Source organism: Drosophila tropicalis, unplaced genomic scaffold (assembly GCF_018151085.1).
Source record: "Drosophila tropicalis isolate 14030-0801.00 unplaced genomic scaffold, ASM1815108v1 contig_859, whole genome shotgun sequence".
Lineage (NCBI taxonomy): Eukaryota > Metazoa > Arthropoda > Insecta > Diptera > Drosophilidae > Drosophila > Drosophila tropicalis.
Window position 1 is genome coordinate 9,609,386 of NW_027173353.1, and position 24,229 is coordinate 9,633,614.

A 24,229-nucleotide genomic window follows, 5' to 3' on the forward strand; every position below is an offset into this window, starting at 1 on the left:
CCAGATTCCAGAATCAGATGCCAGATAGTGCTTTAAAACAAACATCGATAATATGTTGTGAGAGCACCAAATGTCCTAAGAGACAACACCATAAAAAAGAAGAAAAAGAAGAAGAAAAAACTGAGCGAGTTACACTCCGGGATGCCAACGCACCAAATACACAGCGGAACTGACCTCGCTTGCCAATGGCAATGGCTGAGACGGAGGCGAAGGCGAAGGCGGTGCATTAAGGGCACAAAGGCCGTTTGTTATGGTCATTAATACTTTTATTGGCCCAGAGCGAGAGCGAGAGACGAGAATCCTTTACAAGCCGTTAGAGGTCGCTCCAGTTATGGCAGCAGCATGAAATATTAAATTTGAATCTCTGGCAAAGTCGAAGGTCACTCGGCGGCAATAAATTTGATTGCAACTATTCTCCTCTGTCCCTTGTTCTCGTTTTCACGTGAAAATATTTCAGTTGCAGTTATCGATACGGACGATTATGAAATCCTTGAGAGTAATGAAATGAAATTTGAACTCTTTACCTACAAACGTTTGAGTTTGTAGGCAATAGATCCATGGCCATGTACATGTTCACAATGCCATTAATGCTGAACACGGGAACTCTGAACTCATCATCATAAAACAAGGCAAGACACACAATCTTCAGCCATGGAGGACAGAAACGAGGGGTAGTTGAATGAAATTAGTGCAATTTAAGACCAAGTCGTGGACTAGCTTAACCCCATCCACGCCCACATAAACACAAACACACATTCACATTCACGGGAGGCCGATAATAGCAATGAAGTAGAAAATCCCAAAAAGCTCTGAAGCGCATAATGATGACTGGATAGCTGGATGAGAGGATGGCGACGAGAACATGGGGACTGAAATGGACATTATCTTGAATGCTTGGAGGTTAGATCGTGTAGGAGAAGGGATGGGAACAAATTAATGCCTAGCAACAGAAATGCCAACGAAACGGAAAACTAATTCCGTCGTTTTGTGACTTAAATGGCAATGGTTGAGACAAAAACCAACACAGAATGGCGAAGAAGGCCCAAAATAGTCGGCACTGTGGTACAAAGAGATGGAGAATCTAGTCGAAATTCTTGATTGTCCATTGTCGGAGTAATGCGGAATGAAAGATCCAGTGTTCGGCAACGCTTTAGGAGCCATTTCTGATTACTAATTTCCATATCATCTAGAGACTTTAGAAACAGTCATCAACTATTACTGTATAGTTTTTCACTTAGTAATTGAAATAGACGAAAAACTTCAACTAAAAATACATAGAATATAAGCCAGTGACTGGTCAGTATAGGTCAGGTTACATAAGTATATTTCATATAGGAGATTAATACAGTTCCTAACTTTGTTTGGTTGCCCCACTGTACTTGGGAGTTCAGTGTTTCGACCATCGGCACGTTTCAGCCAGTGGGCCTAACGTTTGCTGCTTTGATAAACGATTTCCAATAAAAATACGGCATCTCGCTAGTGTGCCGGAAATTCAGTTTCGCCTTGATGTGGTTCTTGGCGATGGTGACAGCGGGGGAGAGGAGGAAGGGCCTTTTGTTTGGTTGGCTTTCTGTTTGGATGGTGCAGACCCAGGAACCGTTCCAATATTGATGCTATCGTTCTCAATTGTTGCTGTTCCACTCCACTCAACTCTGTGGAGGTTGTGGAGCCAAGAGATGGAGGTCTAGGTGGCGCACGATGGGACATTAAATTGTATTAAAATGCGCAACGCACACACGCACTTGCCACTGCCTACCTACCTACCTAAACACCTCTCCCCAAATCTCCCATTCACGCCCCTTAGAGTGCTCCCAGGCGGCAGAGAAACCTTGAATGCTTTGACTAAAAGACGATATATATTTTTAGTCGCTGGCCTGGCACTGGGAAAGATTCCTGAACAAATGGTATTTTATTTATTTTTATTGGCAAATGTCAACGAGGCGTTCCTTCCTTTGTTCGAACGCCTTCGAAAGATCTTGAAAATGTAATGGAAATCGAATTGGGGAAGTTTTCATTCAAGCAGCGGAGCCTTTAATTTTACGACTCGACTTCCATTGGAATAGTTTTGCTAATGTATTTCATTTTCGCTGACAACATTGACGTTGATTCGTATCAGTTTGGCTCAGTTTAAAATTGAAGTACTCACAAATTGATAGAATTTAGATGACCTAATTAATCTATGTAGATACACTTTGTAGCCTCAACGACAAAAGGCTTTATCCCCATTTAGTCTGCAAGTCAAAGTGTCTTAAAGGAAAACTAAAGGAATTCCTTATAGATGTCTACTTAGAGTGAATACATAAGAAAGTAAAGACAAATATCAGAACATCATTGGATACTATCGACTACAAATTATTATATTACATTTTCAGCGCCTTTAAAAGGCAAAAAATGTTTCTAAAATTTGCAAATTTGTTTCATTTTGCTTCAAATATTTGTGTCAATTTCATTCTAAAGCGTCCAATCAAGGCAATAACTACTGTAATGCACTTGGCCTTTGTCTTAAAGTTTAGTTGAAATAATAATTGATAAAAATTATAAAATATTCCAACTTGGATTCATTGTTTTAGTCTGAGATCTAGGACTAAATATTGAATGACAATTATTATAATATAGATTATTATTTATTTTTTTTTTGTTAACAACAGAAATAAAATTTGATTATTTTCATTATAATTTGAAAATTCAAGTTCAATAAATGTCTTTTTTAAAAAAATTTACTAATTTAATTTAATAAAATGATAAAATTTCTTAAGCTAAATTTTTTTGCAATATTTTTTCAGTGAAATCTCAAATAGAAAATGCCGTCGGGGCCGGAACCAATGGCGAGAAACCAAAAACAAAATATTCAAGAGGCAGAACAAACGAAAGAAGAAGAAAGAACGCCAGAGCCAGAGCAGAGCAGCGGAATGCCGTTGGCATGGAATTCAAATGTGAGAGAGATACAATAACAACAAAACGCTTCGTCAACGCTGTCTACGCTGGCGTCGACGTCAGCCAGCATGGTTGCCAAGCGACGGCAGAGGCGGCCATCATGGATGTGAAAGAGAGCGCTGCTCTCACTCCCTCTCTCGCCAGAGGTTGGCTCTCTCGCTCTGGCTTTTGGGATGAGATAGGCACCGTTTTGTTGCCGCCATGCTGCCTAAGAAGAAGCCAGCGACACTCACCTGCGGCGGCGAGTGTTGTGAAGTTCTCTGACGTGAGCTAGATACAGATACGATGCCGGGACAGGCCTTGGAAAATGCCAAAAGCTAACGTTGTGCGGGCGAATTTCGTGTGGCAGATTCGATTCGAGGTGTCGGAAAATGCGCCTGCGTCGTGGCAGACACACATATACATACATACATATGTATATATTGATATGTGGATGGACAGCGAGGTAAGTAACGGAACTTTGACTCTTGGGTCTAGGGGTGAACAGGACTTTGGTGGTGGCTACAGTTGCATCTGTGGTGCAAGCGAGAGAACTATACAATGCGTAACAAGGACTCAGCGAATACACAAACCAGCTTGTTGTTGTCTTCGATGAGCTAATTGGATGAAATCAAGTGAAATGTTCTTAAATCCAATCGGATTTCGGAGTATTTCCGAATTTTTCCATTTTTCAAGGATTGAATTTGATGAAAATTTATTACTCTTCTTTAAAATTCTAAAATAGATCAGAATGGATCGAAATTCTTTAGCCTAATCTCAAGCGGTTGGTCTCTCTGAGGTTGCCTCTTCACCAATACACTGACACAATTCCCCTCTCACTCTCTCATTTTAGCTCTCTGCCTCTCTTAGAAATATTTTGCGCTTGTATGGGTGAGCACTCTCTTATTGGATGCTCTCTTAAATTGGACTTTTGCATATGTATTGGTGAGCTACTCTTAATCTGGCTCTCTTATTAGCTCTTTGAGTTTTCTCTTTCGCTGCACCTGTTCCACCGTTCACTCTCTTTACTCTTTGCTTCTGTTGTTTTGTTTTGTATTGCTTTTTCTTTGGCGCGTTTCTTATTGTTTTGGTCTTGTTGTTCCTCTCTCTTGTTTGGCTGGTTGCTCTTCTGCTGCTGCTGCTGCTGCCCATTTGCTTATTGGACGAAGCTTGCTGCTGCTGCTGCAGTTTTGGTCCCCCCCACTCCAACCTGCCGACCCCCTTGGCACGACAAGACTGGCGCAGCTTGAAATCTTGTTAGAATTTATTAGAATCTCAAAAGTCCTGCGCAAGTTCTGAGCTTTGGGGAAATGCAATTTCCTTTTTTTACGATTTTTCTTGCATTCATTTCGTACTTTTCGTTTCTCGTTTTTCGGTGTTTCGTCTTTGCCTTCAGGAAATTGTTGTTATTGTTGTTGTTGCAAAATGAGGGCTGAAGCAGAAAATATATAATAAGTTTTAACCCCCGCACTTGGCAACAAAGTTGGATGCATGATTGTGGGTGGCAAGAGTGCATTTCCAGCACAATGGCAATGCAAGTCGGCTGCTGGTAATGCTGATAAGAATGATTGGCACCATCAGCAGGCAGCAGGCAGCAGGCAAAAACATCACCAGTGAGTGAGAGCAACAACAATGTTTAAAAGAAAACGAAAAAATCCACATCAGCTGAGATGAGAAGTGACCGAATGACCAGCAAATCTAATTAGATTCGTTTATGGTTCGAGTCTTAACTAAGTTTCCAATCAGTTTGGTCTTCTTTGGCTCAATAATAGATGCCAAGTTAGCTTGTGTAAGCTCTTGCAATATATCCATATCTAGAATAATGCATTTGATCTTGAAACACACACACACACACACTCACATTAGTTTCGACCTATTCAACTTGTTTTGAATATATACATAGATATCCATCTGATAAAAGTCGAGAGCGACCTTCAGATGCGACACACCCACCACACAATGAGTTTGCTGCTTTGCCCCACCTTCCCCACCATCCTCACACGCCAGGCCAAAGGGGGTAATTGAAATGTTTAAACATTAAGTAGGTGCAAATTGTTATAAATAAATATTGTACAATAAAAACTTAAGACCGAAATCAAAACTGTAAATTGTCGCAAAATATTGTCAACGCGTACATAAATCAAAGTAGCGTTAAGCTACCGTAAGGCAAATAAAGCCACTTGCCAAGATTTGGTACACCGGATTTTTAAGACCATGGCGGGTGAGAATGGACGGGGGTGTAGGAGGTTTTGGGCTGATGTGCCGTGGCCGGGGGCAAGACACGAGACACTCAAAGAACGGACGTCATAATCATTTCAGTGACAAAGCATAAAATTTGAGTTTTACGATTTAACTGGGCCATAAAGCAACCAATTAGTGTCAGCGTTGAAGTCTTTTCCACCGATTGGACGATGCATTCAGCCGGTAAGCGAGCCGGTGAGCTCAAATGGGCAAAGGGATGATGGGGACACTGGGACTGAGAAGCGTGCACGAAGTATTGCAGGTGGTTTTGTTTGGCTGTCTGATTGAATACTTTCCTCCCACTCCCCTCCAAAATATTTATGGTTCTGTGTGTGTGAAATGCATTTAATTGCTTTATGATCATTTTGACAGCTCATTAAAAGTAACAAGGCTCGAAATATATCTATATAGTAATGTTTATATTCAGGTTAGATTGAGCTTATTTGGCATTGCGTTTTACCGTTCGGCTGGCTGTTTTTTTTTTTTTTTTAAGGAGCTACAAAGGCACGCACAAAGATCTCGCAGTGGAGTCGGAGACTCACACACAAAACAGCAGCGGGTCATAAAAGTAACGACAATTTTGTTTTATTTTTTATGACAAAAACGTTGCCTGCGGTCGCCGGTTCCCGGTCTCCATTCTCCATTCCACCCAATGCACAGGTGCGTCCGGGCGGAGAAAGAGAGACAGAGAGAGAGAGAGCGGTGGGGTCCTAAACTTGGGGCGGTGCTTTGTAAGTACTCTGTCTTATGTATGCGTGTGTGTGTGTGTGTATTCTTATTTGACTAGATGAATAATTTTTATTGACGTAAATCACAATGTCAATTGTTGCTGTCTCTCTGACAGTTATGGCCTCAAATGGACGCCCCGGCGAACAATGGCCGAGACAGTCATGTCAAGTGACATTCAAGTGCCGGGACACTCTGGCATTCATATTCGATTGTTTTGAATAAAAAATATTATTGAGATTATTCAACGAATTATCAATAAATTAGAGGAAAACAAATAAAATGACAGCAAGGCATGAAAGGGGTAAAAATTAATATCTGAATGCATTTGTCCTTCAAATACATGAGGAGAAACGTTATCAAGAATTCGCCTAGCAAGTTCAATTATCAGTCAATTGCAATCGATTGACCATGCTCATGGTCGATAGATGTGCATCGATCGTGTCCAATCAAATCAAATTGGAAATTGCAAATTGCAAATTACAAATTGAAGCCATGCGAATCGAATTGAATAAAAAATTGTTCCTATGATCGAGCTCTGCTGTCTGGAGTTTGAGGCGGCAATGTTCATTTGAAAACGTTTGTTGGCCCAAGCCACTTGACGGCATTTAAGTCGATCGACAGTAGTTCGCCTCTGGAATACATAAAATAAGTTGTGAATGTTTAAAATAAATTTGAAAACAAACAAAACTCCACAATGACTTGGGAATGAAACTCTTTGACTGTATCCAAAAGGTGAAATGGTGAGTAAACAAAAATGAAAAATGTCCGCTGATTGATATTATCCGGCACGAACACGATCCTCTTTCCATCTTCATTTTCATTTCCGTTGCGGCCATATTTCACTCTCAAACTGTCAGCAAACGATACACTGATGGTCGTGACAGTTGATGAACTTGGAAAATGGTGAATTTTCTTTTCATTTTTGCCATTCGCCATTCTCTCTATAGAACAAACCGAAGAAGAAATGAAAATGTTTTAATTTATCTAAAAGCTTTTGGTAACTTTGCAGCTGCTTCTATGCATTTTCCTTTATCTATTTGTTTTTGACAAAGTGAAAAGTATAATGTGGAAAATTGAAAAAAAAACTTAAAATACATTTCGAGCGACTGTTTTTCTTTCTTTCCCTGAGTGTGTGTGTGTGTGTGTGTGTGTTTGCGTTGAACATTCTTAAAGGCCATTTTCGTTTGTTGTTTTTCTTTTTGTTTTGTATTCTTTGATTTTTCTCATTGCCACAGAGCAATCACTATCATCAACATCATCATCATCATCATTGTTGTTGTTGTTGTTGTTGTTGGGTCGTCTATTGTTGTGTATGTGCTATTCTTGCCAATTTCTTATTTTCGTTTTCCTTCTACATTTGGAACTGTCTCCTACCCCCGAAAACCATATATAAATATATATATATACAAAGAGTGTGTGTATATACCTCTATATATATGTATGAACATTTAGCTTTTCATGCATTCTCGACTCGTACTCTCGACTCTTTCGTTTCGCATCATAATTTTTGTTCAGCCAGCAACATTGAAAAACACGTTTACTTTTAGTTGAAAGAAAGAAAAGAATAGAAAAAAAACTCAGAAACTCACAACTATAAGTTCATTTCCCCCCCTGCTCTACCTTTGTAATCAATTGGCCAGAACGCCCACATAGTTCGTCCCTATCTATGCATATAGATTGCTCCCAGGAAGCCCTCTTGCCCGAGTCCCTGGGGCATTCGGAGGGCACAATTGACATTCTGCACACAATTCAGCATCAATTGTAAATAAAATGCGCGCCAATTTGCAGTGGGGCAAACGATAAATGTGGGTAGAGAACAATTTTCACATTTTCTCGTTTCGATACTGTTTTGTTCACCGAAAGGAATAGCGGTTATTCGCAATGGAGGGTTTCAAGATGTAGGTTTCGGTTTCGAAAACTTAAAAACAGTTTTATACAGTGGGCTTAGACTATATTGAAATTTCCAGATACAGTAAAGTTCGAATATTCTTACGACTAGATATGACTGGAACCAGATAAATTTCTCTTTAATAGACTTTAAAATTCTCACTTCGTCTGTTTTGTATTGAAATTTGTTTCTTGTTTTATAAGTTTATATCAATTCTATAATCTATAATCAAACTAAGAGAGGAATTACATTACATTGACTTGATTGCAGGACATTAACTTCTCTTAACTTAGTTTTCTTCATTCTTGAAGTTTAAAGTTTTAAAATTAGATTGTTTTGTTTTGAATCTGTTGTGAGAAATATTTTATGAATTGGCTAGAAAGAGGTAAGATATAAGATAAATTACCAAATAGATCTACTCAACTTTTGCTATTCATTTGAATTTAACATTAATTTGCTTTAGTTTAATTTTAATAACTTTGAATGCAATTTGCTTGTAGGTAAATGAGAAGAAAACTTAGAATGGGGCAAATTCGATGAGCGGAAATTATGGCTAATATTGCAAAAAGAAGGCAGAGGCAGAGGCAAAGGCAGAGATAGAGAGGGAGAGAGTTCAATTTGGTAGAGCGACTGCTTATCTAGGGGGTAGAAATAGAAATGAGCTGAACATAAAACTCAGTGAGGCAGCTGTTGAGTAGCTACTGCAAATCCTTGGTCTAAGTCTTCGATGCACAACTGCATTGCAATGGCATGCTACAGCTATCTCCCTTTTCCTCACACTTGCTTACGCTCTCCATCCCGTTCACTCAAATGAAATGTCATTGCCATAATCCGTCGAAGCTGACGTCGCCATGATATGGATATGGATGTTGGATATGGTGAGCACTGCATTGAGCAGTGTTCATTCCACAATAAGCAGCCATCGTGACAGCACGTAGATACATACGTGCACACACACACACACACACATCATGCACACCCATACAATAACAATTCTCAATATCAACGGACCACATGTGCGTGGTTCTTCCATATGGCTGCCTTACCCTCTGTCTCTTTCCCACTCTCTTCCTTCTATCTGCCTCTGTTCTAACCCAAAACCAACAAATCCATAGGAAAAACTTTTAAAGTGGCGTCAATTTTTTCCTTCTTTCTATATGTATGCGAATTTTCATCAGGCTAAAATGTGAAAGGTGGCCCCCGGGTGGCCCTAGCCCGGTCCCAGTCCCAGTCCCTGTCCCAGTCCGTAGTCCGCAGTGTGAAATCTCGCACATGCGCCTTGGCCAGAAAGTTTATTTTTCTCCTATTCCTAGTTTTTCCAACTCAGGGATGAAGGTTGAATGGAGAGAAGGAAGCTAAAACTTATTTTTAGGAACAAGCTACACGCAATAGCTGATTAAAAATGTAATTATACTCTAACAAAGGGTATAACAACTTTCTCTTGTTCTCTGTGTATATAGCTTCTAAAATATTTGAATTTTGTTTTAATTTTTGAACGTCAAAGGGTACAAGAATTCGAAAATTATCAGAATTCATCAGATTTATCATTCGATTTGCTTTATATTCTGGTTTAATGCATTATTAAACGTTTAGAGCATTCTCTAATAACGTAAGACCAAAAATTGTTAAAGATTTTTTCAGTGAAAGGGTATATACATAGGTTTCGTTTTAAGATTATGTTTCATTTACACCAACTTTCACTTAGAATTTGATTGGGGAAAACCTCTTCAAACAGTTATCAATCAATATTTGTACGAACTCTACAATGGATGTCCTTTGCTCTTTTCCTGAACAATTACCTCAAGTTCAATAGATTCAAAACTAAGCTTGAACTCTTCTATATCATGCACCGACCTCATACTTGGCCATTTCGGCATCAGATGTCAACTTGAACTATATCTGACATAAGATACATGGAACAGGCTTTTTCGTAAGATTGGAGTGAGACTTTAACTTGTTTTATACTGAGTCACCCTTTGCAATTGTCAACCATATACACACATTTAAGCACATTTAATTAAATTCGTATAAATAAAATATTAAATATTATTGCATAAAACTCGTTCCTTTTGCCGCCACACAGCATCTCCGGGAAGTTTGTTTACTCAGAGGTTTGAGGCTTAGCGTAAATTGCAATTTACGCGCCGGTGTCCCGAATCGAACGCTCCAACAACCTCAACCTGTTTTTGGCTCAAAAATAAGAAGGATTAAATGGTAGCAGCAAGAACCGGAACGTCTTAACAATTCAAATTAAATAATTAAAATGAAAATTATTTAATTATGAAATATATTGAGGATATTTCAAGAGAATTGCATAAAGTGCAGCAATCTGCGATTGTATCTGTTTCCCCCTCCTTTCTTTTGGGTTCGTTGATCCACTGCAAATGGCCGCCATGCGCCATCGAGTGTCTCTCTTATGCCGCATTTGCATTTGGTTTCAATAATCTTTACGACTTGCCATTTTGCCAGCACAAGTTTTTAGTTGGGTCGCAGTACGAATGGCCGACGGGCATCTGGGGAATTATTGCAGTGGGTAATCAATTAACAGAACGTATATATACATATTTATGCTCTATTCCACAGAGAGTCGATGCGTTAAGCAGCTGAAATGACGGCAAATATTTGTGTTTGCTAGCGGCATGTGGTCACAGTTTGAGGAGCAAAATATGAGTCCATGTCCATCAAGCCTCTCTCTGTCCCTCAACCCGTTCGCTGAAACTAAGCCGAAAAAAAGTGCAGCTAGAAAATTGCATTTTTTATGGCTGTCATAAATGTCGGCTCTTTCCATCTATCTATCTGTTTGTCTGTGTGGTGTGTGTGTGTTGTGAGTGTCACTTTCACTTTTCCACGGACATTTTTCTCCGAATTAGGGACGCTTCATTTTTTGACCAGACTCTGAAAATCGTATTCAGAGCATGGCAGACGAACCCTTTCATATAAGGGTTTGTCTGCCTGTTGAGCATAGCCAGAGGTCGTTCCATATCCTCAGCAGGACACATGAAATAGTCAGCAGGTCGTTCCTTCACTTAAAACCGTATTGAGACTATATTTTAGTTTCTATAATTTGTAAATTTACTTTTGTAATTTGATATCAAAAGAGGAACTTCATTATATAGTTTTTTCCATTTGATCAATTCCTAATATTTCCATATATTCCTTCCATTGTTTTTTCGTATTTCATTTGACACCTCGAAAATGGTTTTCTTTGGTTTTGGTTTGGAATTTCTTGTTGTACATAAAAAAATCGAAGCAGAAAGTAAATACATACGAGGGGGAGAGAGAATAATGCTGGGCAACTAATTTTTCTTTTCTCTTTCACTGGCTACTAATCTTCGGAAAATGGAAAATATTAATGAGAAAAAGTTTTATCGAGTAGAGTCGGAGAGTCTGAAAGTCGAATGAACTTTTATGGAATTCCTATACCCGCAGACAGTTTGCCTTTAGTTGGAGAACATGTTTGTCATTCACAAGTCGCTGCCAATCAATTTAAGGTCCACGCTTCTAGATGCTTGGCTCATTATGAAAATGAAAGCAATTTGGCTGACTGACTGACTGGATGTCGATGTGTCTAAGTGGCGAGCACAAGGCCTGGCAACTGGCTGCTGGTTGCTTCTCCTCCTGGTCTGTAAGGGAAATGCTTAACTAGAATTTATGCACACGAGCATATTCCGTTGGGGAATTCGTCTTCCCTCGCCCCTCTGCCCTCTCTCTCTCTATCTGTGTGTGTGTTTGTCTATCAAACAACGAAACTAAAAAGTTTCGCAAAAAGCAGGCGGAAAAAGATACTTCTACATACATATGAGAAAAAAATGATGACGATGTTGATGGCCAGGCGAAGAGGAAGATTGCGGATGGGGGTACGAGTGCTTTGAGTCGGTTGAATGCTGCCTCATGTTGCGCGATGGCTCGTTCTTGTTTGTTCTTCTTTCAGCGCAGTGGACTGGGTGGATGGGTGGAGTGAGATATGAAGGGGTGGGGTGGTAGAGGTGGTTGCCAGGGTGGGCAAAGCAAACAAATAGACAAACAAGTCTCGACCACTCGAGGGGCTACTGTCTATGTGTGTGAAAGCGTGTGTGTGGGGAAGCGGCCCAAAATGGCGAACGGGATGGCAAAGGGCAAAGTGCGACATTATCAAATGAGCGAGGCATAATGGAGCGGAGCAGAGACACAGTGCCTCAACTGGACCCCATGGAATATGAGTGCATCAAACGCGTTTCGGTCATATCAATATAAAATATTTTCCCCGACAACCAACTTAATATTTATTGTCCTTTCGCTTTCTGCAAACACGAAAGCGCACTTTTCTGTCCTCAGGAGCCGGCTTGGCCTCGTATAGATTTTGTTTGTTTTTTTTTTTTTTTTCTGGGATATAGGATGGAGACAATGTCCTCTCCTGAGAGGACAGGCGGCATCGTTGGCCCAAAAATAAATTGAAATAAAATGATAAGCGTGAAATAATAATGAGGAGCGTGTTCCGGCATAAATCCAAAGACGTTGGCTTGGTTTGGTTTCGTTTCGTTGCCTTTTTATGCCATTTCTTTTGCTCTTCCACAAATATATTCAAATCCAACGATCCATTCGATAATTGAATGAAAGGGTGGCATATATATACATATGAATGTCCGTATGTCGAGGGTCCAAACACTCTTGGTCCAGCTAACAATTTGCGTACACTTCCTGTAATCGTCTGTGAAAAGTGTTTTACACTTTGAGTGTTTGAGTGTGTGTGTTGGTCACATAACCAAGCCAATGGACCGTAACAAGCACTCAAAGAACTTACCATCAACATGAATCTACATTTAAAGGGGTATAGATAGGCGAATCTATGTACATATACATTCATTTGATTCCTGAATCTGTAACGAAATTTAGGAATCAAAAATGAAATTGATTGAGAATGAACTAATCTTTAAATATATAACTTGATTGTCCAGCAAACTCTCATGTCTTGAAAGAACCTTATACAGTCCTATAAGTTATAAGAAACTGATTAATTATATTGACTTAAAATTGAAATAGACTTAAAGCTGATGTGTCCATTATAATGTCTCCATATAATATTGATTCTTTCATTCAGTTTTCTTATGACTCAAAAGTTATGGTCATAAAATGTAAACTCATCAATCAATTTGCGATAATCTTTTATTGTATTGCTATAGCTTCAATGAAATATAAAATAATATAAGTAATTACATAAATGTCTTGTTTGATTATCGTTAATGAACTCTTAAAGCTGATTTGAACAGTTTTTCTTATATTTTAAAACAAAAATTATATCTTAGATCAACCATGCAAATGAAAGTACTTTAATTACTTTTTGTCTCCCTTACTCTTTAAAAGAAACATTACTATTTATTTAAAAAAAACTTTGAATAATTCATTATGTAAATACTAATATCATTTCTTTTTCATTTCAGTTGGATTGCCATCAGGGAGCAGATGTTACAGGTAAGTTCCTTCCAATTTTATAGATCAAATCTTATGGACAAATGAAATGAATGTAATAATATATGCAATTGGCATAAATAGACAGGAAAGCAGACAGACAGACATATGTCGACTTTCTCTTGCAAAAAAAAAAACTATCCAATTGAATTGAGACGCAGGTGCAACTGACACACACACACGCAAAGACAAAAGACATGGCTTTAGGAAAGGTTGCCCTAAAAATGCTCCCCCCTCAACCACTCGCTATGCCGGGTTTCCATTTTTATTTGCCAACATGATTTTTGCTAAATTACTTAGCGAGGAATGTGGGGAAAGGGCGGGAGTGCGAGGCATGCGTGTGGCATTTGAAATAGTTGGGCTCCACATATGTGTACCTTTTGCCATTTATTTTTCACTTCCCGTGCCCCCCTGAAATGCCGTGTGCCACCAAATATGGAAAAGGCAAAAGTTGATCAAATAAATGCCGAAATTTCCATATTCCAGCGATAAGAGTAGAAACGTGTAGCTAGAAGATTTCCATCAATCGGCATCAAAATCGACTGGCCAGGCCAAGTAACAAGTTTTGCGAATCTTACAATAAGGGTGGCGCATGGCTTAGTGGGAGGGCCTCCTTCTGCTCAATGGGGGGAAATAGGTGTGGGTGTGGGTATGGGTATGGGAAGTCTGATGGCAGCAGGTACAACCCTCATTGCTTAGCTAAGTAAATGGGTTGGTTGTCGAACGTGACTTTGCCTTCGGTTCGATAACGGGAGCACATGACTCCAGCTCCCAGGTATCTTGGAATACAAATGGCTGCACAATGGCACAATTGAGCCAACAGACTTTACAATTTATCATTGCATCGAAAGTACAATAAATAAAATGGCTAAAAGTAAAAGAATGCTATGCCATGCAAGATGGGTAAATCAGTAAAAAGTAAAACATTTAATCGTCAAAAGTTCTTTTTGTTTGAATGCCAATCTGTGATTTTGTTCCACTGTGCACAGTGTGTTGCTCAAACTGGCGCAAACTAGTCACGATTCCAAAAACTGAAGCAACTAATGAGGACGACATGTAATTATGTACATGTGGTTAGGCAATATCCAAAAGCTTGCCTCCATTTCTATGCATTTGACTTTAGGCTGTGTATCAGCCCCGTCGATTGGCGCGCTGCCATTGTCACACTGTCTCCGGCTCTCCTTGCTCGAAGTCACGACGTAGAAGCGTATTTGCCGGAATCAATGCCGGAGACAACCCGAGAAATTTAATAAACACGCAAGTGTACGGAAGTAAATTATCCCGTCAGTCAATTATGTATGTGGTGTTTGGCATTCACCCTCTCTTGGTGTTTCATCCTCATCCTCCAGCTGGTGTACGCTGGTGGAGCTGGGGCTATGATATCTTTATTCGCCACATAAATACCTCGTTTATTTGCCTGTCTGTGTTTGCCGTGTACTTGGGCTCAGTTTCATTAAATGTTTTCTCTGCTTTCGCTTCAATTGGTTGCCCTATTTGTGGTTTCAATTCGTCGGCTCTTCTTGCGCCTTTTTAATTAAACATTTTCGAAACCAGAACTAATTAAATGTATACCCTGCCAAAATTCTAATTCTCTGACTTACTGTGCATATGCTTAACTCCATAGTGAATGCTGTAAACTGTTTGAAAACTTTAATTAATTGTATCTCTATGGGTGGATCTGCATCTCGTTTGCAATTTGCATATATTTCGACTAACGTTTAAATAAAATAAACATTGCAACTGTTTACTCAATCTATTCCTAATCTATTTTTGTGTTTTTCTATTTCTTGTTGAGAAGAAATAAACAAAAATGTTCAAAGACAAAACAGATTTTTGTACTGTATACCTTGATATGAATAGGTTTTCCAGTTCAATTTTTCAATCAATCTATGCGGCCCTGGCTGCAAATGGAGGGAAATGAAGAGGAGGGGATAGAGTTAGGCTACTTTTAGCTTGGCATGTCTGATAACTTTTAAATAAATAATGAAATTACGTCTGCTCTATGAAGAGACATGTGAGCGAGGCCATTGGCAGTTCGAGTTAGACTTGAAGCTGGAGTGGGGCAGTTGGTAGTCTGTGAAATTTTAATCAGCCTCAGTCCATCGAGTGGCAAGATGGAATTGAATTAATTTTTCTACTAATTTGTTGGATAAATTTGCATGAAACAGGAAGAACATTGCGAGGAGGATTGCCTAGTTGATTACATTAAAGATGCGCAATTAGACAGTCCGGTTGGAATTGGCTCAGTCAGTTAAAATGGCCAACAAGGGTTGTGCCCTGTGCCCAAAATGAGAGAGGGGGAACAACTCGCGGTCCTTTATGTTTTCGCTTTCATTAAGCGCCAGAAGGTGTTGTCAATTTAAAGCAGCCATTTCTTTATGGCCAACTTCATTTGCATGCCAAGTGCTTCTGAAAGGATAGGATTATTCAGTTAAAGAGTTGCTATTTAAATTATATATCAAATATTGCAAAATGGAAAGATCTACTCAGAGATATAAACTAAACTAGAATGAAAACATCAAAGTCAATCTAAAGCAGGAGTTATGATAGTAACTTTAATTCATAAATTTGGTTTGTTTTTGTATTATATGAGATTTCTTTAAGATCTTTTTGGGACTTTTTGGGAGTTAATAAGCAAATGTTGAGTAAAATAGTTTAAGGCTCAAGATAATTATCAATTTATGGACTTGTAGATACTCTTACTTGATGAATAGAAATTGAACATTTATCTAAAAAGATATCATTCGATTTTTAAAGTGTATTTTTTTCGATTCTATTTTTGGAATGTGCGGCATAGCAATTTGGTTGTTGTTCGTTTTTGATTTATTTGCGTCAGAACGGTAAATGGTGAGCTAATTATGCATACAACAACAACAACAACAACATTAGCTCGATGTACAAACAACAAAGATCAGCTACGAATTTATAAACAAAATTTTGAGGGAACCATAAACAGCTGCACGCCAAACGGGTTAAAGGCAAATACTTGGCACATGGGCAGCGATTTTCATATCGGGCACAATGTCTGCTGACCTGGCCATGACAATATAGCTAGAGTACGTCTATGTCTCTGGTATTTTACACCTAGACCGAGCAGCAACACGGCAAACTCAATTCGTATCGAAACTCACGTAGAAGCAGCAACAATAAAATGAATATCAACCACTGCACTCCGCCTCTGTCTCGGCCTTTGCCGCCGTCTCATTCTACTCTACTCGCCCTCTCTCGCTCTCTCACTCGGCTCGGTCTCAGGCAAGGCAAGCTGTGCTTCCTTGTCGCACTCCCAGGTAGAGAAGAGGCGGCCATTGAAATTGAAGCAGCCATGTCAATGCCCCAGCCTCTGCTGTTGCCTCACTCCACCCCGCGCTGCCAAATGACGACCAACTCGAACTCGAACTGCGCAGAGAAAAGTTGAAAAAAGGAAAAAATAGGAAAAGTATCTGGACCCGGGGTCGAGGCTGAGGAAAATCTCATCTTCATGTTTGTTGTTCTTTCGTTTTCTTTGTTGTGGAATTTCATTTATATTCTACACTGAGATAAATAGGTCTACAAATATATGTCTATACACACATTCACATATGTAGGTACATATATATTGACGAGTGTGAGGGAATCCATGGGCGTATACAAGAAGGATATCACTTAACTGCACTGAAAAGACTATATACAGTTTTTCTGTGACTCATTCAAAGTCAAGCATTTCGCATTTCTCTTCTTATCTTATTATTAAACTGCATCTGATAGCTTATCAAGATGAAGGATTGAAAGGTTTTATTACTATATTTCTCTTTATACTTGCATATGCATTGTTTAAAGTTACAGTTATAGCTTAAACTAGCTGTTCTTTATATTGTTTTTTATTGATATGACAAAAAAATTGCATAAATAATAGATAAACCAAAACTCAGTTTGGTGGCATTCAAAGATAATTCTGTTTATAAGTTGTAAACTTTAGACTGACATTTAAATACTTACTATAAAAAACGTTTTAGTTCTTTACGACTGCGGATTTCAATGGAATTTAAATTCATTAAGATAATCTTGTAGCCCTATATCTTAAGTCTAAACTACGCCCATGCTTGTTGTGCTTCTTTCAATCAGTTCAAACTTCACACAACTGTAAATGATTGTATAGAACATTCGAATCATATTCAGGCCGATATAATTTTTAACGAAGATTTATATTCTTTGAGTTTCGTAGGATTTATAACAGATATTCCTGAATGATGATCATGATTCTACGTAAAAACTTATCAGATATATATCCACAAAAGTTTTACAAACATATTTAGTAGAGTTATTAAAGCAATCTCTATTCTATTCAGTCAGAATTTTGAACTTTTTTAATGCCACTTTTGATTGTTGCTTATCATCTTTCATTATCAAAAGTTGTGCAGGATTTTGAGAAAAGTGAAAAGAGGGTTGATAGAGCATCCGATTACTGTAAATAATTCTGAATAGGAGCGTCTTGTTGCAAGGGCAATTAGTTGTGCTGCAACTTAAGTTGCATCATAATGACTGCTTTTGTGGCAAGAGTCAGATAGTCGAGCAATGAACCCACGTCCCCTTCTTGTGCTTTTTGTTTTTTTTGATGAAATTCGCAATCAGACTGAATCCAAATGAGATGCAACGAAATTGGCATGGAAATGGCCAATCTCTAAGCAATCCCACTTGGCATTGCTTATTGCCAAGAACATGGTGGCTCGTGAGGGCTGAGCAATCTTTTTAAAAAATTTATATTATTTCTAAGTAGTTGCGCACAAAAGTCGCTGGCACAAACTATGAACTATGAACTCCGCACCATCTCCAGCTCCCTTCGTTCCCATTCGCATTCCCAGGGAGCTGATTTTTGTGCTCTTGGAATAACACAAAATTGTGTGGCTTAGTGCGCACCACGAACTTTGGGGAGCAATCCGGGAATTTTATCATTGGGGGATTTATGTGAAATGATGGCAGATTGCCAAGCTGCAACTATCAGATATGCGGAGAGTAAAGGGAAGAGGAGGAGAGGTGCCAACACACACACATAAGGATGGAGGGATAGGGCTGCCGACTGGATGGAACTTGAGACCAAGTCAAGGCAGTCAACACGATTTTTAGTGTGTTTTTTTTCTTCTTCTTCTGTTTTTGGTTTATTTTTGTTCATTTTTTTCTTCTTCTTTAGTTGTTGTTTTTTACAATTTGTTCTTGTCGAGTATAATGGCTAGGAAAACTTGTGCCGCACAGTGGAAAAGATTGTAGAGAAAACGGAGCCACTGAAATTTGAAGAAGAAACCAGAAGTTAGTTCTCTGAGAAGTTCGAGATGATTCTAGAATAGAATGGGAGGGATATGTTTGGAACATAATTCAAATTTGGACTTTCTTATGATGCTATGCATCATTTGGCCCCATTGTGCGGCGTTTTGGCACAGGCTTGGATGGCGATGCCACCGCTGGAGCCAATTTGTTGCGGTTCATCAATATGCCACACCACACACATCCCGGAGCAACCAAATGGCCAGAGCTCCAGTCGTCACTGGCTAGGCAGAAGGCGCCTGCAACTTTTGGCGGCCGGGTGGTTGGTGTACTTTGGTCCTCCTCCAGCCAAAGGCAAGAGGCCTCCTCTTCTCTTGTCTCTGCGCAGATTTACTTGAGCCGAGACTCTTGGCATTTGAGGAGCTTAAGTGGCTCCACGTACCAAGTATTTGCCGTCTGCTAGGGCAACAAGAAAAAATATGTGCATAAATTTAAAGAATCTCAATTTACTTGCTTGCTTCATGTTCATTTGTGCGCCAACTCCAGCTCCATCTCCATTTCGCCTTGTAGCCCACCTCCTCGCCCTCGCCCATGTCTTGTGATTTGTGGGCTCAATTATTGTACACTTTCGTGTCTTGGTTCTCTTTTGCTTTGGTCCGCTTTTGCCGCCATCATGCTCCACCTTGGCCACAGTCGTTTTTTGTGGTTGTCACTTTATTATTTATTCAGCGCCATGGTCTGGACCGGGCTGCCATTTGTGGGCCGACCAAGAACATGGGACTGAAGCTGGAAACTGTTGGAGCTGGGGGAACTGGGGGAACTGGGGGAACTGGGGACTGTTAATGAGTTCGTTCGTCTTCGCGTTCGCGCTTTGGATGCTCGGCATTTGGATGCTAATGAGTGCATGGCATCCAATAAATATAGTTTGCCGGGCTTTGCTTTTATCGCGCCACTTGCATAATTCAATCGCTTTGCCTCGGGGTTGTCTCAACCGGAGAACATGGCCGTCAGTCTCTAGAGGGTATAGAGGTCAATAGAAATTTATGAGTCGCATTGTTTATGCCACTGATTACAAATTATTTATATGTACGAACGGTGCCATAGAGCTGGAAGTACATAACCCCATCCCAATACCTGATTGCCAACTAGATCTACATAAATGTGTGTCCTTTGACACGAAGTGGGGGAAAGACTAATAAAGTAATATAACTAATGGCATCTCCTACAATAAAATAAATATTACTTATCGTCTAGCCTATTAAAAAGTTTGATTTAGTTCACAACTCAAGGAATATTACAAAAATCTGAATATTACGTAGGTTCAATTCGACTCGAAAAAGGATGCAAAAAAACAACATCAAGTAAGAAATTCATTTCATCACTTATCAGTCCTACAATAATGCAATAATAAATTGTTATGCAGTTGCAATTTTATATGTAATTTAACTATTATTAAGTTACAATAAAAGGCTTAAGGCTTAAATACTTTTAGAACTTCATTAAGTGGTAGGAGAAAGACAGTTAAGGACGCCGACTTTTGAAAACAGAAAATGTGTTTAACTTTCTATTCTACCTGTTGACTTTCAACAACTTTATGACTATTACATACACATATTAGTTAATACCAATACTATCTAATGATCTAATCATAGTCATTACTTAGAAAAGCGTCATTAAATAGAATAAGCATAGAACACATGAACTATTGTTCGATTAAACCTAGTAATAGCTTCTCTCAGAAGCAAGTTATAACAAAATTGTGTAATAAATTGAACTTACAAGGCGGATCCGGGTTCGTATGGATGTAGTTTTTGTCTAAGCCAAAGGACTTAGTCGCCACTGCTTGTAAAATATGGTTAGGTTGGTAGTTTGCAACTATATCCTATACTTATAAAAACAATAACAAAACCTTGAACTTAATTGAAAAAGATCCTAAGATGACCTGAGAACTGGAGAACCCCCTGAATCTGCCCTGTATAAAACAATGTTTGAAATACATTTAACCATGACATGTTTTTTGATTCAACAAAAATATGCGCTCTAGGACTCTCTGTCCTAACATTGTTGAAGTAATTTAAAACCTTTTTAAACCATTTTATAACTACGATATTTGTGACAGCCTCAAACGACCTCAAAGAGTATCGAAACGCTGGCATCTTACATTCTGAAGTTAAGTCAAAACGACGGGCTGCACTTTATTTGTTTCTATCTAGTATCCCATAAGTTTATAATTCGAATACGTCTTAAAAGCTGCTACTAAAATATACATGCAGTGCATAACTTTTTCCCACAATAGTCAGCTTTGCTCTGTCAGTTCCACTGATATACCTAAAGAGTCTTGTTAGTCTCACTATTAATATGAAGTTGTTTTGGTATTCATCGTCCACTTGGAATGCCCAGATAGAAAAAGGCATTATGCCTTAATTAGCTAGCCGCGGATAGTGACAGCCGTTCATAGACCTAATTTAGTAATTGGTTGACTCACTCAATCATTGATAATGTGGCAATGTGGAAAGCATGCTGGCGTCTAGCTACAGATATACACACACACACACACATCTGTATATAGAGTTCAATCTGAACAAATTTCCCCTAGTAATACAACTAATTCTAGTTCATATTAAAGCTGTCTCACAATCTCTGTCATTGCTGGCAATGAGCTTAACAATTATTATAATTGTTAATACTTTCACTGTCAACGAGGTCGAGGCAAAGATAATTGTCATGTAACATAACAAGGTTCCTTAGAGATAACCCCAACCAGATTTGAGCAACAAACTCCAATTGGCTGGGAGCCGCCTGGCGGCCAAAATGTGAAGCTGTGGGCATCCTGCAGGCAAATGTATCTTCAGGAGTTTAATTCCAATCAGCAGTAGCAGCAGCAGCAGCAGCAGCAGATAAAGATACTTCTTCATTAGATTGAGTCGCTAGATGGCGCTCAAGTTGAAAACGAGTTTATCTGCTTGTCGGCCATATTGGAATTATCTGGCAAGCGCTTGTATCTGAAAGATACGCACGGCACACACACCACACACACCGCACACAGTGCGTCCTTTTTCCGCACATGCGCCGAAAAGGCATCTTCAAGCTGCGTCGCCTCGAAATCAGGCGTGGCTAATACCCAGCCGACCAACGTCTGCGTCGACAGCGGCAGCGCCTGTCACACATACTAATGCAATGCACAAATACAAGCGCAGAAACCAGCCCTCATACCCTCTCCCTCTTCCACACTGTATCTGGCACCCTTTAAGAGGCAACCCAGAGGCGAATGCCGGCCAAAGCGCGTGGCTTCCATTATTTTATCATTCTCAATGCAAGAAAGATACTCCACATCAGATAGATACTTTTTTCCAGCACTAACATTTTCCACATTTGTTTAAATTTAAACTAATTTTTAACATGAATTGCACGGAATTGGAAAACTATCAATATAAACTTCCCAATGTTAAAGCCATATTGATGAAGAAAATATCGTTAAGTTTAATAACTTTTAATTTTAAACATTCAAATAATTATCTTGTAACCTTTTTAGTTTGCTTTGTAGATACATTTTAAGTGTAGTTTATGCTATTTCATGTCAATAATTAACTATTTCCAACTGCCGTCGGCAAATGACAAAACCCTACGCATGTGTCTATCATTGTGTGTGTGTGGTTTTTTGTGCTTTTTGTGTTTTTCGCTTTCGTTCGTTGAATTAAAATTCTCGAACCATACCAATTAATGGGCAATTAGCAGACAAAATGCTAATTTCAACTCACTGTGCGGTCCGCAAAATTGCAAAACACTCATATTAATTGAATCGGGGAAAAATGTATTCACCACATTGAACCCCCGGAACCTTGGCTAATTGACACGACGACAATTGAGCGAGCCTTCAAATGCCTTCGATGCCCAAAATGAAGAACAAGTGTTTTCTCTTCTTTCAAGTAATTCACAAGGTCCCTGACACGATGAGGCCAGAGAGATTGGGAGGAGTCCATTTTGCTCATTTCTTTGAAGATAAACGCAACAGAATTTGCATAACTTAAATGCAGAAATTATTTTAATTTAACCATTGCATAAAATTGGCTTCTTTATGGTATGCATGAGGAGCACACAAGCCCAGCCAACAGCAATCGGGCCCGAACATCACCAGCAACAACATCAATATATGCAAATAACTCGATAGCAACTTCATGCCACAAGACAGAATTGAAGTTTGAGTTTGAGTCAGAGACAGAGTCAGCGGTCTATCCTTCTCCTCTTCTTTCTATGTGATGGTGTTGTGTGGCATCCTCCATTGGCCAAGATGGAATATTTTAGTCACGTTAATTCATTTCACGTTTAATTCACAAATAAAGTTCGTAACTTATTTCGTGCTCATAATGCATGCAAATTTATTGGAAGTGGCATGGGCAGGCTTAACTCACCATGTCCCCCTGGCAGGTGAGTCCATTAAGTATTCGATTTACACAGATGCCATTGATGCCAATGTTCGCCTGCTGATATATCAAAGTCCCGTGGCGGTCCTCGTCCCCAATCTGAAATCCCTTCTCAGCGTGCACTTTGTGACCACTGTGCGGAGCAAAGTTCTTGCCCACACACGACGCCCGCCCAGGAAATAATTAAACGAGTTTCACCGATGAATAGATTCGGCCAAAGTTTTTGCGAAATGAGCTGACAACTTTCATTAGAGGCTCACACACTGAGGACGGACAAAATGACATTGTGTCGAAATCTGTTGGGGTTATAAAAAAAAAAAGAGAGGCAAAACTTTTCCCAAATTAAAAAGGAATTCCAACTTTTGTGTTTCAGGCTTAAAGCATACTTAAAGTTGGCTCCACTTGTTTGTGGCGTTTCCATGCCATTGCCCCACCCTGTTCCACACTGCCTTGCCCAATTCATATTTGTGTCTTGAGTTGTGGAAATATGAAAACAAATAGACACAGCCGGAGGCAAATAGAATCATATTTTTTTTCCTTTCTGTGTCTATTTGCGGAGCTCATTTAAGTGGGTTGGCTGCTTGGTTGGTTGGTTGACTTGTTTGCTCTTCTTTTTGGTATTGCGTACACTTAGGTGTGTTCCCCCGGCGAGTACCTTGAGTCGTCATTGAAAACATGTCTGCCAATCTCACAAAACACAAATACACTGGAAAAAAAAGAAGGAAGATATATAACTAAAACAGAAATCACAATGTTTTCTTGGCTAAAAGAAAAGTAGATATGGATTTCGATTCGATTTGAATCGATAACTAGAAGATGCTCTCTTGTTGCCGCTCCTATTTAAGATCTTGAGATCAAATTTTACCATGAAAGACAAGCAAAATGAATACTGTAGAAACATTTACTGTTATTGTACAGTGTTGCCAACCAAGTTGCTTCACATTCAACAAATGCAGCCAGCGCTATCCAAACTGACTTTGAAGTGAATTTTTGGGAAATTTCGGGCGAACCAAGAACCGCCCACGACTTTGGCTGGGGGACGACAGCGAAATGAAAACGGAGCCATTCTTCCGAATCGTTGCCTTATGCAGGAATAAAAGAAAAGTCACAGGACGGCAGAGAGAATGGCCAAGAGTGTGCGGGTGGAAACGAATGAAATGGACGTCCACATCGATCCAGTTAGCCGGCTCGTTGCAACTGCTGTGCAAATAATGGGAAAGAAAGCATTTCGCTTGTGTCCAGACACGGAAGGCTCATACATACTTGGAGCTGGAGCAACACCTACAACCTACAACCGTCCACTGGGATTGCAGCCACTTGAAACAGATTTACTTTTGGCAACTTATGGCCCATGCTA

The 24,229-nt window shown here is 39.4% G+C and overlaps 1 long non-coding RNA gene across 1 annotated transcript in view; it reads left to right on the top strand.

Annotated features, from left to right (window-relative positions):
- The first annotated feature begins 3,088 nt into the window (after positions 1-3,088).
- LOC137583126 (uncharacterized) overlaps positions 3,089-24,229 on the top strand; it is a 44,538-nt gene continuing 23,397 nt past the window's right edge. Inside the window, exons 1-2 of the long non-coding RNA XR_011033366.1 lie at positions 3,089-3,379; positions 13,189-13,219. This is a non-coding gene — a long non-coding RNA (uncharacterized lncRNA). The remainder of the gene's footprint in view (positions 3,380-13,188; positions 13,220-24,229) is intronic.